Source organism: Rhincodon typus, chromosome 3 (assembly GCF_021869965.1).
Source record: "Rhincodon typus isolate 14 chromosome 3, sRhiTyp1.1, whole genome shotgun sequence".
NCBI lineage: Eukaryota > Metazoa > Chordata > Chondrichthyes > Orectolobiformes > Rhincodontidae > Rhincodon > Rhincodon typus.
In genome coordinates, this window is record NC_063334.1 from 110,938,662 (window position 1) to 110,955,721 (window position 17,060).

Genomic DNA, 17,060 nt, shown 5'->3' on the forward strand with positions numbered 1-17,060 from the left:
GTGAAGCAGCTCATTTTTTCTTGCTCTGTTTGTTCACATAGTGAAAAGATACACTGTGCCTTTGTAACTGGAGAGGGCACACCTTTTGCCTCTTCCAACAAACAGTTACAAACAAAATGAAACCAAGAACTGTAGATGTTGGAAATCTAAAACAAAAACGGAAATTGCTGAAGAAACTCAACAGGCCTGGCAGCAACAGCAAGGCAAAATAAAGTCATGGTTTCAGGTCCACTGAGTTCTAGAGAAGTATTACTTGTCCTGAAATGCTGACTCTGCTTCCTCTCCACAGATATTTCCAGACCTGCTGAGTTTCCCCAGCAATTTCTGTTTTTGTTTTTGCTTACTCACTCATGTGCATAACATTTAGATCATACATTTGCCAGATAATAAGGAGTCGAGCCACCTCCTCTTAACATTTAACAGCATCACCATCATCATACAACCCACCATCAGCATCTTGAGAATTACCAATGATCAAAAACATAATTGAACAAACCTACAGTGGCTATAAAGACAGATAAGTGGTTGCGTATCTCAAAGTGAGAGAGTTGTGTCCTGTCTTCTCAGAGCGCATCCACCTCCAACAAATTACAAGTCAGATGTATGATGGCGTGCTCTCCACATGCCTGGATAAATACAGCGCTGAAACATGTGGGACTCAATGCTAATCAGGACAATGCAATCTACTTTCTTGTCACCACTGTAAGCATTCACTCTCATCAAAGATTTTCCTTAATTAATTTCTTGTTGCCCTTTTTTCTTCAAGGAATTAGCTCTTTGCTGAGGCGTGGTGCTAACTGTGGTGCCGTGGTATAGGAAGGCATTCAAGTGAGGAGCAGCGACAAGGAAGGTAATGGTAATAGGGTACAGTTTATTGAGAGGGATTAAAATTGTCCTCTGCAGTAAAATGTCCAGGCGGCTGTACTGCCTGCCAGGGTATGGGGAATCTGATCAGGGCTGGAGAGGAAGTTGCAGTGGGCATGAGAGGATCCAATCTTCACTGGCAATGTAGGTACAAACAATGACAGGACAAAGTTGTGCCCAGTCTTCATGAGGAGCTAGGCATCAAATTAAGAGGCAGAATTTAAAACATCATAATACCTGGATTATTAGCTGATCAATGTGCAAATTGGCATATGGCTAACCTGATCAGAGAGATGAATGCACAACTCAAAGACTGGTGTGGGAGAAGTGCTTTGTGGGATACTAGTCACCAGTCCTGGATAAAGTAAGATCTAAATTAATGGGACAGTCTCCACTTGGCTGTACTGTTTAGATTTGATTTAATTTGATTTGATTTATTGTCAAGTATACATAAGTACAGTGAAAAGCTTTATTTGAGAACAGCACAGGCAGATCATAATAAGCAAGGACATACAGATCATAAAGCGCGAAAATTTTGGACAGAGTAAGGCATACAAAGAACAAAGAACAAAGAAAATTACAGCACAGGAACAGGCCCTTCAGCCTTCCAAGCCTGTGCCGATCCAGATCCTCTATCTAAACCTGTTGCCTATTTTCCAAGGATGTGTATCCCTCTGCTCCCTGCCCATTCATGTATTTGTCTAGGTACATCTTAAATGACACTATCGTGCCCGCCTCTACCACCTCTGCTGGCAATGCATTCCAGGCACCCACTACCCTCTGCGTAAAGAACTTTCGACGCATTTCTCCCTTAAACTTTTCCCCCCTCACCTTGAAATCGTGACCCCGAGTAATTGAGTCCCCCACTCTGGGAAAAAGCTTCTTGCTATCCACCCTGTCTATACCTCTCATGATTTTGTAGACCTCAATCAGGTCCCCCCTCAACCTCTGTCTTTCTAATGTAAATAATCCTAATCTACTCAACCTCTCTTCATAGCTAGCGCCCTCCATACCAGGCAACATCCTGGTGAACCTCCTCTGCACCCTCTCCAAAGCATCCACATCCTTTTGGTAATGTGGCGAACAGAACTGTATGCAGTATTCCAAATGTGGTCGAACCAAGGTCCTATACAACTGTAACATGACCTTCCAACTCTTGTACTCAATACCCCGTCTGATGAATGAAAGCAAGCCATATGCCTTCTTGACCACTCTATCGACCTGCATTGCCACCTTCAGGGTACAATGGACCTGAACACCCAGATCCCTCTGTGCATCAATTTTCCCCAGGGCTTTTCCATTTACCGTATAGTTCGCTCTTGAATTGGATCTTCCAAAATGTATCACCTTGCATTTGCCTGGATTGAACTCCATCTGCCATTTCTCCGCCCAACTCTCCAATCTATCGAGATTCTGCTGCATTCTCCGACAGTCCCCTTCACTATCTGCTACTCCACCAATCTTAGTGTCATCTGCAAACTTGTTAATCAGACCATCTATATCCTCCTCCAGATCATTTATGTATATCACAAACAACAGTGGTCCCAACACAGATCCCTGTGGAACACCACTAGTCACAGTTCTCCATTTTGAGAAACTCCCTTCCATTACAAACTCTGTCTCCTGTTGCCCAGCCAGTTCTCTATCCATCTAGCTGGTACACCCTGGACCCCATGCGACTTCACTTTCTCCATCAGCCTACCATGGGGAACCTTATCAAATGCCTTACTGAAGTCCATGTATATGGCATCTACAGCCCTTCCCTCATCTATCAACTTTGTCACTTCCTCAAAGAATTCTATCAAGTTGGTAAGACATGACCTTCCCTGCACAAAACCATGCTGCCTATCACTAATAAGCCCATTTTCTTCCAAATGTAAATAGATTCTATCCCTCAATATCTTCTCCAGCGGCTTCCCCACCACTGACGTCAGGCTCACCGGTCTATAATTTCCTGGATTATCCTTGCTACCCTTCTTAAAGAAGGGGACAATGTTAGCAATTTTCCAGTCCTCCGGGACCTCACCCATGCTCAAGGATGCTGCAAAGATATCTGTTAAGGCCCCAGCTATTTCGTCTCTCACTTCCCTCAGTAACCTGGGATAGATCCCATCCGCACCTGGGGACTTGTCCACCCTAATGCCTTTCAGAATACCCAACACTTCCCCCCTCCTTATGCCGACTTGACCTAGAGTGATCAAACATCTATCCCTAACCTCAACATCCGTCATGTCCCTCTCCTCAGTGAATACCGACGCAAAGTACTCATTAAGAATCTCACTCATTTTCTCTGACTCCTCGCACAACTTCCCTCCTTTGTCCTTGAGAGGGTCAACCTTTTCTCTAGTTACCCTCTTGCTCCTTATGTATGAATAAAAGGCTTTGGGATTTTCCTTAACCCTGTTTGCTAAAGATATTTCGTGACCCCCTTCAGACCTTTTAATTCCTCGTTTCATATTGGTCCTACTTTCCCGATATTCTTCCAAAGCTTTGTCTGTTTTCAGTCGCCTAGACCTTATGTATGCTTCTTTTTTCCTCTTTGCTAGTCTCATAATTTCACCTGTCATCCATTGTTCCCTAATCTTGCCCTTTCTATCCCTCATTTTCACAGGGACATGTCTGTTCTGCACTTTAATCAACCTCTCTTTAAAAGCCTCCCACATATCAAATGTGGATTTACTCTCAAACAGCTGCTCCCAATCCACATTCCCCAGCTCCTGCCAAATTATGCTATCGTTGGCCTTCCCCTAATTCAGCACACTTCCTTTAGGACCACTCTCGTCTTTGTCCATCAGTATTCTAAAACTTACAGAATTGTGTTCACTATTCCCAAAGTAATCCCCTAGTGAAACTTCAACCACCTGGCCAGGTTTATTCCCCAACACCAGGTCCAGTATGTCCCCTTCCCAAGTTGGACTATTTACATACTGCTCTAGAAAACCCTCCTGGATGCTCCTTACAAATTCTGCTCTATCTAAACCCCTAACACCAAGTGAATCCCAGTCAATGTTGGGAAAATTAAAATCTCCCATCACCACCACCCTGTTGCTCCTACATCTTTCCATAATCTGTCGACATATTTGTGCCTCTTATCTCACGCTTGCTGTTGGGAGGCCTGTAGTACAGCCCCAACATTGCTACCGCACCCTTCCTATTTCTGAGCTCTGCCCATATTGCCTCACTGCTTGAGTCCTCCATAGTGCCCTCCTTCAGCACAGCTGTGATATCCTCTTTGACCAGTAATGCACCTCCTCCACCCCTTTTACCTCCCTCTCTATCCCACCTGAAGCATCTATATCCTGGATATTTAGTTGCCAATCTTGACCTTCCCTCAACCAAGTCTCAGTAATAGCAATAACATCATACTCCCAGATACTAATCCAAGCCCTAAGTTCATCTGCCTTACCTACTACACTTCTCGCATTAAAACAGAACAATAACCTCAGACTACCTGTCCCTTTGTGTTCATCATCTGCTCTTTGCCTACTCTTCCCCTTAGTCACACTGACTTCATTATCTCGTTCCTTACAGGCTTTAGTTACTACTTCCTTACTGTCCACTAACCTCCTCATTTGGTTCCCATCCCCCTGCTACATTAGTTTAAACCCTCCCCAACAGCGTTAGGAAAAGCAGCCCCGAGGACATTGGTTCCAGTCCTGCCCAGGTGTAGACCGTCCGATTTGTAATAGTCCCACCTCCCCCAGAACTGGTCCCAATGTCCCAAAAATCTGAACCCCTCCCTCCTGCACCATCTCTCAAGCCACTCATTTATCCTGCCTATTCTTTCATTTCTACTCTGACTAGCACATGGCACTGGTAGCAATCCTGAGATTACTACCTCTGAGGTCCTACTTTTTAACTTGGCTCCTAACTCCCTAAATTCTGCTTGTGGGACCTCATCCCATCTTTTAACTATATCATTGGTGCCTATATGCACCACAACAGCTGGCTGTTCACCCTCCCCGTTCAGAATATCCTGAAGTCGGTCTGAGACATCCCTGACCCGTGTACCTGGGAGGCAACATACCATTCGGGAGTCTCGTTTTCGACCACAGAATCACCTATCTGCTCCCCTTACAATAGAATCCCCTATGACTATAGCCCTTCCACTCTTTTTCCTGCCCTTCTGTACAGCAAAGCCAGCCACGGTGCCATGAACCTGGCTACTGCTGCCTTCCCCTGGTGAGCCATCTCCCCCAACAGTATCCAAAACGGTATACCTGTTTCGGAGGGAGATGACCACAGGGGACACCTGCACTGCCTTCCTGCTTTTTTTCTGCCTTTTAGTCACCCATTCCCTTTCTCCCTCAGCAATCCTAATCTGGGGTGTGACCAATTTGCTAAACGTGCTATCCACGACTTCCTCAGCATCGCGGATGCTCCGAAGTGAGTCCATTCGCAGCTCCAGAGCTGTCATGCGGTCTAACAGAGCTGCAGCTGGACACACTTACTTCCTGCACGTGTAGGAGTCAGGGACATAAGCCGCGTCCCTGAACTCCCACATTGAGCAAGAGGAGCATAACACAGGTCTGGGATCTCCTGCCATTTTTACTTTTAAGCTTAACTTAGTCCTCCTATAACATCAAATACTAGATAAACGAAAAAAATTTGTACCAAATCGCTCTACTTACCAGCACACGATAAAAAAAAAAGAAAAACACTTACCTTATCAACACACCACAGAGTCTTTTTTTTTGGTCAGAGGAGGAGGGTGGGTGGGAGACACTACACGTGTAGTGTCTCGGGTTTAGCCACTGCCCAAATATATCAGTTCACTCACCTTCCCAGAGCGCAATTCGACTGCTCCCACTCAGCTCCGCTGCCGAAATGAAGAACTTACCTTCCCGGCAGGCCCCTGGTCCTCACTCTCACCGCTCCCGCTGCTGCTCCCACTGCAAAAAATGGAGGCCGCTGATTGCATGAGGTAAGTTTTTAACTGGGAAGCTTATCTCCTGGCAGCCCCCTGGTTCTCGGTCTCACTGCTCCCGCTGCCACTGCTGCAAAAAATGGAGCAAAATGCTGCAAAAAAATACAGGTTACACTGCAGAGGACATACGCAAGGCAAGATCAACCTTAACAAGGTCAGTATTTTTTGAAGTGAGAGAGCCCATTTATCAGTCTAATGACAACAAGGAAGAAACTGTTCTTGAACCTGCTTATGCGTGCGCTCAAGCTTCTGTATCTTCCACCTGATGGAAGAGATTATAGGAGAGTATTGCTGGAGTGGGATGGGTCTTTGACGCTGTTGGCAGCATTTCCACAGCAACAGAACATGTAAATGGAATCCATGATTGGTTCGTTGGCTTCTGTGATGGTCTGGGCTGTGCACATCACCTTCTGTAGTTTCTTATGGTCCTGGGCAGAGCAGTTGCCATACCAGGCTGTCATGCTTTCTATGGTGCAATGGGTAGAAGTTGGTGAGGGTCCTTATGGACATGCCAAATTTCCTGAGTGCTGCCTGAGGAAGGAGAGACATTGTTGTGCCTTCTTGACCATCATATCTACATGGGAAGTCCAGGACAAGTTGTCGGTTATCATTACTCCTGGGGACTTGATGCTAACAACCCTCTCAACCTCCACTTCATTGATCTTGATGGGGGTGTGTTCTTCTTCTTTCTTTCTGAAGTCAATTATCAGTTCTTTAGTTTTGCCAACAATGAGAGGGAGGTTGTTATCATTGCACCATGTCACCCAGCCTTCTATCTCCTTTCTGTATTCCAACTCTTTGTTGCTTGATATCTGTCTTACTATGGTGGTGTCATCAACAAACTTGCAGATAACGTTCCTTTGGAATTTTGCAACATAGTCATGGGTGTACAGGGAGTACAGTAGGGGGCTGAGAACGTATCCTTGGGGGGTGGGGGGGGATATAGGTTTGAGTGTTATTGTGGAGGAGTGCATTTACCTCTCCTCACTGATTGTGGTCTACGCGTCAGGAAGCTGAGGATCCAGTTGCAGTGGGTGGAGCCAAAATCTACATCTCAGAGTTTTGAGATCAGTCAGGATCAGACAAGACAAAGGAGAAAAGTTTTAGTCAGCAAAATGATAGATGTATTAGGAAGGGATAGAAATACAGATTTCAAAGCACATCAACTGATTAGGGTCGAGCTTACAAAAATAATAAAACGTTAAACAAACATTTAATAAAAGATCTCAAAGTGAAGACAAACCTAGGAAGCAGTGTGCTTAATATGAATGAATTTTATACCTAATTTGAAGGGGAAGGTGTGTCCTAGCTTTTTTTTAAAACTTAAATAATAGTAATTATGAGGGAATAAAGTGAATTGGCAAATTAAGTTGAAATGTAAGTCAATAGAGATGTAGTGGCAGTCAGTAAAGAGGATATTTCACAATGCATTGAATAAATACATCCAAACAATTAAGAAAAAATCTAAAGAACAAATGCTCTATTCATGGTTAACTAGAAAGGCTAAAGATAGTATCAAACTTAAAGAAAGGGATATAATTGTGCAAAGACAGATGGCACATCAGAAGATTTTACAGAATATATGAAACAGCAAAGAATGACCAAAATATTAACAAGGAGAGGAGAATTAGAGTGCAAGAGAAAGCTAGGCAGAGATAAAAACAAAACAATGCCTGAGTTTCCACAAATATTTTAAAAAGAAAAGTGTTAACAAACTGAGTATTGGTACTATGGAAAGTAAGCCTTGGGAATTGTCAATGGAAAATAAAGAGTTGATAAGTGAATTGAATAGATATTTTGGATTAGCCTCCACTGTACAGTGCATGAGTAACAACACAGAAGCAGCTATAAATCAGAAAGTGTAAGTGAGGAGTAACTCAGGAAAATTACAAACATCAGAAAAGTGGGATTGAGTAACTTGTCGGAGCTGCGGGCCAACAAGTGTCCAAGTGCTGAAAGATTGAACTAGAGTCTTAAAAGTAGTGAACAGTGAGATGGAATAAGTTTTCAAAGTTCCTCAGATTTGGGACAAGGCTCCATTTGATTGGAAGATAACGAATATAACTTTCTTATTCAAAAAGGAGGGAACTGAAAGCAGAAAACTACAAGCCAGCTAATTTATCTTTCACAGGAAAAATGTTAGAAGCTGCAAAGAAAATACATTATAGTGGGGTAGAGTCAACATGGGTTTTTGGAAGGGAAATCACATTCTTTGAAGAAATAACATATGTTATAGACAAAGAAGAACCAATGGATGTACCCTGCTTATGTACCCAGAGGCGTTCTATCACAAGCAGGTCAAAGGTTACTGTGGAAAATAAAAGCTCATGATATGTGGAGGTAACATACAGGCATGGGTAGAAGATGAGGTGGCTATTAGCAAGCAGATAGCATGCAGAAATGGTTCTTTTTCAGGTTAGCCAGATCTAACAAATGGTGAGCGAGAGATCAGCACTGGGAACTGTTTGCAATTTATACAAGTAACTCGGATGATGGGATGGAAGTTATGATTGTCACATTGCTAATGACTCAAAGATAGGAAGGAAATTAAGTTGTGAGGAGGACATAAAGAGCCTACAGAACAATATAGATACAGAAGTGAGTGGGCAAAGATCTGGCAAAAGGAATATAATGTGGGAAAATTTGAAGTTGTCCAAAAAGTCACACTAGGCTTGAAACACTGTTTCTGTCTCCATAGATACTGCCAGACATGTTGAGTTACTTCGGCATTTTCTGTTTTAATGACTTCTTAGGAACTGGTTATTCACATGTTAGGCTTGTTAGTAATGATGTATTGGATCAAAAGAAATATTTTACAGACACACACACACACACACACACACACACACACACACACACACACACACTGCATTACCATATTATGTGTACACCACATACATACTGCTTCAAATATTCTCAGGACGTCGTGCAAAGGCAAATGCAACAACCAGTTTTCAAATGTTCCAAATAACAGGAAGTGTCAATAATAACCAGTCAATCTGTTTCAGGTGGTTAATGGAGAAATTTTGGCCAATACACCAGAAGAAATCTCTGTTCTTCAAAACAATTCTTTTAGGTTCAGCCGAACAGAGGCAGACAGTCCTGTGAATTAATATTTCATTTGTAGGATAGTGCCTCTGACAATGAATTACTCCCTTAGCACTGCACTGTAGGTGTCAAGATGAATTATATGCTTATGCGCTGGAGTAGAGCTTAAAACAGCACTCCAGGATGATAATTTGAAACAGGAACACTGACAAATTTCCACTCCCTATCGGATACTGTGGGATACTTGCACTCTTCCTCAGATATCCGAATTGATATCAATAAACTCAGCACAAACTGCTTCAAACCTGTGATCTTCATGGTGTGAATCAAAGAATCACAACACTTTAACATTCAAAACGAGGTTGTTTGGAGGTTAACTGGTCTGTTAAACTTAGCCCCACAGTTCAGCTGTTACCACATAACCCTGCAAATTAAACATCAACCTGTACAGATACCGACTGGATGGGCCAGATTTTCAGCTGGCAGTGGGGAACACAATAACCAGATGGACTACAGATCTCCATACCATTCCTGACTCTGTGATACTTGTGATGCTATTTTTAAATGTTAATTCCTTAATTGGGCAGGAGATGAGCTTGTTGACCCATGAGTCTCTTGAGCACCTTCAGGAAGTATGAGCTGTCTGGTTGGAGCCAGCAGCAAAGACAGACAGCAGTTATGTTGAGAACTGCCTGACCTTGTGGAGGAGATCAAGTCGGAGAGCCCCAGAGGGCCAGAGGGATATAGTGATGATACTGGGAGTGACTGGGCCATACAATGATAATATGCACACTCTGGCTCAGATCCTATGGCACAAATATATATCAGACTGGGAGATGTACTGCAGATGCTGGAAGTCAGAATCAATAAAACTTGGAGCTGGAGGAGCGCATCAGGACTCCTCCCCAGTACGAACTAAAGGTCCAGACCCAAAATGTTGACTTTCCTACTCCTCTGATGCTGCCTGACCTGCTGTGCTCCTCCAGCTCCATATTTTATCGACTCTGTACATCAGACTGCACTGGTTCACCAGAGTCAGATTTAAAAGTTCCCTTCCTGAACACTCCAGTCCCTTGATCTGCTCTTTCAGAAGCTTAACAAGCCATTAGTTGGCAGCGAGTAGGTTCCCTCTATCCTTCCAGCTATTTTTGAAAATGTGAAACTGACTCATAAGCATTGAGATCCTGAGACCATTTTGACTGGCACAGGTTTCAAATTGAGCCTGCTATATGCTCTAGCCTTACAAGCACTTCAAAACACAGCATGATACATTTATTGAGCTAGAAAGTGAGGTTTAAAAAGCTTTTTTCACTCATTCTTCTCTAATCTAACTTCCTATTTCGCTTTTTATTTCATTTCCTCAGAAGCTGTTTCCTTTATGTTTCCATCACAGCTTTGAAAGCAGGAGGATAGATAAGCTGACTGGGAGTGACAAAACTTTCTGTCCACATTTCATGAGTGCAGTACCTTAGTACTAATTGTGAGCAACCAAACTTTTTTTGTAATATCAAACACAGACTTTATTTATAAAAATATCTATATAAACAGTTGTCCCTCAGTCCTTTTTAAAATCTATCTCTCGTCATCTTAAACGTATGCCCTCTAGTTTTGGGCTCCCCTAGCCTGGGAAATAGACCTTAGCTATTCACCCTATTCATGTCAAAGAGAAGAAGACCTTGGGCTGTCGGTACATTGTTCCTTGAAAGTGGAGTCGCACATAGACAGGGTGGTGAAGAAGGCATTTGGTATGCTTGCCTTTATTGGTCAACGTATTCAGTGTAGGAGTTGGGGTGTCATATTGTGGCTGTACAAGATATTGGTGGGCCCACTTTAAGAATACAGCATGTAATTCTGGTCTCCCTGCTATGGAAGGATGTTGTTAAATGTGAAATTGTTCAGAAAAGATTTGCAAGGGTGTTGCTGGGTCTAGAGGGTTTGAGCTTCAGAGAGGGGCTGAACAAGCTGGGGCTTTATTTCCCTTGGACCATTGGAGATTGTGGGGTGACCTTATAGAAAACTATAGAATCATGAGGGACATGGATAGGGTAAATAGCCAAGGTCTTTTTCCCAGGTTAGGGGGCTTCCAAAACTAGAGGCATAGGTTTAAGGTGAGGGGCAAAGATCTCCTCCGCAAGGTTGGGCAGTCCTCAGTGTATGGAATGAGCTGCCAAGGGAAGTGGTGGAGGCTGATACAATTGCAACATTTAAAAGGCATCTGGATGGGTTAATGAAGAGGAAGGGTTTAGAGGGATATGGGCCAAATGTTGGCAAATAGGACTTGATCAGTTTAGGACATCTGGTCAGCATGGACTAGTTGAACTGAAGGGTCTATTTCTGTGCTGTATAACTCTTTGACTGTAAATGCTGCTTGATTGCAGTGTTGATGACACTTCCATCTCTTTTCTGACGTTCAAGAGTAGTCCGATGGAGCAGTGATTGTCCGTGTTTGATTTGCACTGCTTTTTGTGTACAGAATTGTGTCCCTGGACTATTTTACACGTTATAAGGGACATGTCAAAGTTTAACTTCTACTGGAACAGCTTAGCTAAAAGCACAGCAAGTTCTGGATGATATATGTTCTGTACTATTGCCAGATCATTGTCAGAGTCCGTAGACTTTGCTGTACACAAAATTATATCACGTGGAGGGGTATGGAGCAAAGATGAGTAAATGGAGTTGAGGTATAGATCATTTTTGATTTAATTGAATGAAGGGCTGAACAGGTCCACTCCTGTAGCTGACAACAACAACAATTTATTCAACTGCCACATCAATGTTACATTAATCAATTTCCCTTATTGTTCAATTAATCACAGTAGTATGGCATTTAAAATAAATGTGAAATTATAAAAGTCATGCTTGGAAGAATGGAGTTGAAATTTATTGGGCGGGCAGGTGTTTCCCCATTGGGTCTGAAAACACATTGGCGGGAGATTGTATCCTGGAGTGGGATTTTGCCAACTGCAGCCAATTAAGTGCCCTCCATCAAAGCTGCAATCCAAATAATGACCATCCACGAATTCCTGTCCCAAAGCCTTCCCACCTCCCAGCCCGAATCCCCAGGACTTGGAAAATTCCGGGCCAACACGACAACGTTTGGTTTGTTTTAGAAACAATAAGTTTGAGTCAATCAAGTCTAGAAGGAAAAACAAAATGTGAAAGCTCCACAGAAAATTAAAACACAACCTTGGAGATTTTGTTCACCAGCAAGCAGATTATTGTTGATAATGAAAACATGACATTGGCTCAGGAACTGTGGCCATTGTCAGGTTTGTTCATGCTGATAACAAGGACTGCGTGAAGACCGGTGATGACACATCTCTCACCGAAATAACATGCCACATTCGTAACATTGTTAGCAAGGAGTTCCTGGCTTGTTTGCCACGGCCATTGTTTTGATTGTTTCCTTTTGTTTAGAAGAATCAATCATATTACAGGCCAGAATTAATCCGTAATCAACTAGTCCAGCACAATGAAATTGCTGCACTGGAGTTTTAGTTGTCACTAAGCACAGATAAAACAATAATTGCCGCCAAGAGTGTCTAATAATCTAGCCAAATTTGACAGCATTAATGATGATTTACTGTTGATGGGTTGGGTAACGTATTGTTAAATTCAGAGTAAACAGCTTTGACAATCTATTGTGTAATGAAGTGCAGCACAGCTATATTAATGAAACTACTGTGCAGCTGGAAATCACTGATAATTGGGACCAGGCTGGATAGTAATTGTTAGCGCAGATCCATTTCAAAACACCTCCCCTCATTAGTGGCTATCAATTAGAATCAATCATAATTATAATCAATTGATGAGAATTGCTAAGGCAGGAAGTATGAATATTCATAAGTTAAGCAACAATTATCCAATCAATCATGCATTAATTGATAACACTCACAGCTCATTTGCGTTTACTGAAATTAGCATTTCTAATTCCCCAGCTCTCACGCGTGCACATTACAATATTTTCTTGTCTTTCAGATGTCCCTGCAACATAACAACAGCGGCTACCTGTCAAAATGGGCAATTGATGCACTCTGAAACTTTGAGGGCCTGGCATGGGTGGGGGTTGGCTGATTTCCATCTCTTCAAAGCTTTGAAATTTTGCCCTGTGAGCATTACAGTTTCACTGCTCAATAAATTTTCAGCAAATTCCTTTCACTATAATTTTAATTAATGTCTTGACAATTTGCTTTGTTAGAAAATTAAAACATAACTGTCATTAAAATGGCAGAAAGTGACATTTCATACAAATTATTTGCAAATGACTGTACAGATACTCAAATTTTAAGTGGGTATTGTATACAGTCTACGTTTTAGACGCCACAGGTGAGAACAGCAGGTCATCCTATAAGGAGCTAATGATGCCAACTTGAATAACACAAAAATGTATAAACAGAGACGTACTAAGCCATTTAAACAACAAGCAGATTCAATAAGAACTTTTAAAATGTAATTGTGTAGATTCTTGGTAAAGACAAAAATAACAACAGTGCTACGGGTAAAGAGAAAAAGAATAGAATTAACTGGAGAGTACTTTTGAAGAGTCAGCACATTGTGTAGAAAGGTTTCCTTCTGTGCTGTAAGATTCTATGACTCTGAAAAAGTCACAGGTGTAAACCCCATGGTTTGTGCTGTCACCAGTCAACAGCATGGCCAAGGAGAGCTACATAAGTGTTCTATTAATTATTTTTTAAATCATTCTTATGACGAGGAGAAGCAAACACATATAACACTTATAACTTGTATATGTAGATTCAGCAAAAAAGACACATTATTGTAGAGTGGTGGAAGAAAGAAGACTCAGGTGGGGGATGCAGAACAAAAGACTTGATTAAGTAATTATGAGATTATCAAATATTTCCCCAAAGAATGCCATTATTAATAAACTCCCATGTTGCTTAATCTTGTCGTGAACACTTAAAATGTGAGTTGGATAGAGTTACAGAAGAGTTACAGAAGTAAGGTGTTGCCTGCGTGGGAGCTATCTAGCTCTCCCCTAAAGAGTACAAAGCAAAATTATCACAAATGGAAATCTAAAGAAAAAATGATGAGTCTAAAGACTTAAACCTGCACAAGTTTTCAACACTTTAAATCATCTGTCTCAGTCAAACACAGCAAGGAAGTAATAATTCCGGGCAAGGAAACATTCATCTTGGTTGATAAGTTGTCAGTAGCAACATGATGGTTGTCAATAGAAATGAAGAATTGCAAGTGAAGTTTACATTCCTGTACATGCATCACAGGCTATATGGATGTGCACGTCCAGCTAAAGCTGCACACCCCAGTAAGCAGCTCTATTCACTGGTTGGTTAAAATAATTTTGCTTGTATTTTCTCTTCACTACAAATTGTTATGCATTGTATTTCTTTCCCTCCAGCTGGATGTTGCCATTTGCCCCATTCCCCTCTTTCCAGATGTTCCATTTTAGCTACGGGACAAAACTAGTAAGGAGATAAGGAGGCATTTCTTCTGTCAGAGAGTATGAATTGGTGGAATTCTTTACCACAGAGGGCTGTCAAGGCTGGGTCATTAAGTGTATTCATAGTTAAGATAGACAGATTTTTTCAATCAGTAAAAGAACCAAAGGTTTATGGAGAAATGTCGGCAATATGATTAACTTTGGGCAATTAGAGGTGGGCAATAAATGCTGGTTGAGCCAATGAATGAGTAGGAAAAAAAAAATAAAGCTCAACCAACTGAGAAAGCATGTGAATTTGAGTGCCAAGTATGTCTGGACTTCAAACTCTCAGGATTTCCTGCAGGACCACGTGGGATAGAATTTTTCCTTAAAGGGATGGAGCTGATAACGTCACAGTCACTCAACTTTTTGAGGAGATTACCTGTGATTATCTCTGAACTTTGAGGTACAAACAGTTAAGGGACAATGTTAATGTGAGCTCAAAGACAAGAGTCGCTTGGCACTGATGAAGAGCTGTCCCCGCAAAAGGTTTGTGAAATCTCCGCAGCAATGTCCAAGTCTTTCAGAACAGAAAACACGAGAATAAATATGTACATATTTGAACAATCATTTACTGATGATTTCCTAGTCATGAAATCCAACCACCTTTTCAATATTTTCAAAAAATATCGCCGTGTTCTGTTGGAGTTTGGAAAAATAAGAGGTGATCTTAATGAAACATATTGGATCAGTAGAGGACTGGTTAGGGTAGATGTCCAGGTGATAGTTCCTCTTGTGAGTGGAGTATTGATACTCCTTAAAAATTGAAATTTCCTCGTATTTATTATGTAGCATGAAACTTCATTTAACAGTGATTACAGCAGTGCTTGACTTTTGAAACTTGAAAGCAAAGGGAAGAATTATGAAAAGCATGGAGGTGATGATGCCACTGAACTAGCATCAATGACTTATCTGGCCATTTTACCCTATTATGAGTGTGTTGCTTTCAAAAATAAGTATTTCTTCTTAGAAAGAATGGAAAACTAAATCCCAGACAAAGACAAGTAAAGGGAAATGACTATTATGAGGGGGCATAATTTTAAGGTGATTGGAAGAAGGTATAGGTATAGGTCAGAGGTACATTCTTTACACAGAAAGTGGTGGGCGCATGGAATGCGCTGCCGGCAGTGGGAGTGGAGTCAGATACATTACAGCTATTTAAGACTCTTGGATAGGCACATGGATGATAGTATACTGTAGGGTATGCAGGGTAGTTTGATCTTAGTAGGATAATAATCGGCACAACATTGTGGGCTGAAGGGCCTGTATTGTGTTGTACTGTTCTATGTTCTATGGATGGCCATCATTTGCTGTCATGACTGGCTGCTCCATGGCCATTGGCAAAAGGGTTCAGACAATTAATTGATGGAACTTACATGCCCCAAGAAATATAATATAACGCCAGATGCAGACAGCAGTACTCAGGACAGGAGGCACCGGGGGAAGCCCACAGCGTCTTGGCCAATTCCATGCTGGAACAATCACAGTGGGGCCAAGGAAGTTAGAGAAGGCACATGCACTTTGGAAAAGCTGCACAGGGACTAAGAGAGATCAGGAGCTAGATCCTACGCTGGAGTAACAGCGGCAGAATTAGGTCAAACCCACACTGTGGGATCCGCGCAGGGACCAAGAACAGAGTAGACCCATGGGCAGTGGGGAATTCTTCTTGAGGAATTCTCATCAAGCAGACCTGGTAGGCAGTAGTTCCCTTTGGGCGGTCCCCAGAGAGCAGTCTTAATTGAGCAGATTTCACCAGGCAGATAGAAGATAGGAGGAAGACCAAGGAAAGAGTTTCCTGATACCTCGGCTAGAGAGCAGTGTGCTGACCCCCACCACTTTATCGAGACCAAAAAATTCTGCGCTGATAGCCTGTTTGTTCTCTGGTGTCCGGAAACAATCCCCAGTTGTCACAGTTTTCTACTTACTTTATCGAATTAACCCCTAACATACTACATATAAACTGCTGCTTCTCAATCAACTTAATAAAGAAACTAACAAAGGGCACCACATTGGGTCAGTGATTAGCACTGCTATCTCACAGCATCAGGGACCTGGGTTTCATTCCAAACTTGGGTGTACATTCTCCCCATATTTATGTAGGTTTCTTTCAGGTGCTTTGGTTTTCCTCCTACAGACCAAAGATATGCAGGTTAGGTGGATTGGCCATGGTAATTTGCCTTGTCGTGTCTAAGGATGTGTAGGCTAGATGGATTAACCATGGTGAAAAATGCAGGATTGTGGGAATAGGGTGAGGGGCTGGGTAAGGCTGGGATGCTGTTTGGAGTGTCAGTGTGAACTTGATGGAGAAGGCTCAAAAGACCATATGAGCTACAACTGCTCTTGAGTCCCATTTTCTTGTGTCCGGCCAATATCCTGCTTACCTCTTATTAAAGTAAAAGGCTACCTATGGCAAAGCAAGTTTTATAGCAGCTCTGAAAGACATTTTTATACAGTTAAGCACTGTCAGCTAGCGCTGTCTTGTCTCTTGCTGTGGTTTGTTCAAAATTTTCCTTTTTTTGCCATTCCTTTTTGCTTTTCAGTATCCTGAGTAATGGCAATATGTTACAAAGTGCAGCATTATGTTTATAAGAGAATATAGAAAGGTAATGTAATCTTAAGAAGCAAACAGCAAATCCCCTCAAATGTCTGTAACAAGCAAGACACTGACCATACTCACAAGCTCAAAGTTTGCAAAACACGTAACAGTTTTCAACATTAAATCTGATTCCATAAACTGGACAATATTTGCTAAGTAACCTTAAG